Source organism: Solanum stenotomum, chromosome 10 (genome assembly GCF_019186545.1).
Source record: "Solanum stenotomum isolate F172 chromosome 10, ASM1918654v1, whole genome shotgun sequence".
In the NCBI taxonomy this organism is placed as follows: Eukaryota; Viridiplantae; Streptophyta; class Magnoliopsida; order Solanales; family Solanaceae; genus Solanum; species Solanum stenotomum.
In genome coordinates, this window is record NC_064291.1 from 37,695,459 (window position 1) to 37,696,436 (window position 978).

General features: G+C 42.5%; 1 non-coding gene across 1 annotated transcript; it reads left to right on the forward strand.

The window, feature by feature from the left end:
* Window positions 1-306: 306 nt before the first annotated feature.
* Window positions 307-413, forward strand: LOC125843381 (small nucleolar RNA R71). The gene has a single exon (XR_007443980.1). It is a non-coding gene; the product is annotated as a small nucleolar RNA R71 (small nucleolar RNA).
* The last annotated feature ends 565 nt before the right edge of the window (window positions 414-978 follow it).

Below are 978 nucleotides of genomic sequence, written 5' to 3' on the forward strand. Positions count from 1 at the left end.
ACTTGAGCTTGTTGTTGTCCTAGTGACATATTGCTGAAATGAGTAGTCATCATATTCTGCATTACTGAAATTTGTGCAGTCAGAGTTATCACTGCATCCATTTCCAACACTCTAGCAGTCTTCTGTACGATCGATTTAGCTCCTTCTCCATTCTACTCGGGGTTACCCTGTGAAATCCTATTAAGCAATGTAAACAACTCAGCATATGTCTTCTCCAAAGTTTGTCCACCTGCAACAGAATCAAGTAAGATTTTCATGTTTGGTTCCAACCCTTGAATGAAGGTATGGACCAATACTTCGTTATCTTGATGATGATGTGGACAACTTAACAGCAGGGACTTAAACCTGTCCCAAGCTTGGTACAAGTTTTCCCCTCCCTTCTGTCGGAAGCTTAATATATCATTTCTCAGCTTGGCTATTTTCCCAGATGGAAAAAACCTTATCAAGAACTTTCGGGCAAGATCATTCCAAGTTGTTATGGAATTTGCATGCTCAGAGTTCAGCTATCTTTTTGCTTCCCCTAGCAAAGAAAAAGGAAATAATGTGAGCCCCACATAATCAGAGTTCACTCAAGTTGGGGTGTACGTGTCACTGATCTTGAGGAAGTTCTGAATATGCATTTGTGGGTCCTCATGAGATAGACCAGTGAACTGCCCATTTGTGTGCAATAGTTGCACCATGTTCTGCTTCAAACCTCCCACCGGGTGCAGGTTTCTGAATGCTTGAGGTAACATTGGTGGTCTGTGGGATTGCCACATCTCTCACTTTCCTTTCTGCCATCACTCCAGGTTGGTCTTGATCCTCCATTTCTTCTGAAGTTTCTGGTTCACTAGCCACAAGAGGAACATGATAAGTGAGTCTTCTTTGCCTTCTCTGGTAACGAACAAATCTCTCTTATTCAGCTAGAGGCTCTACCAAGTCCTGGTTGTCTTCTAGTGTGAAAACCTGACACACCTGTGAAATGAAGAGCCAAGATCA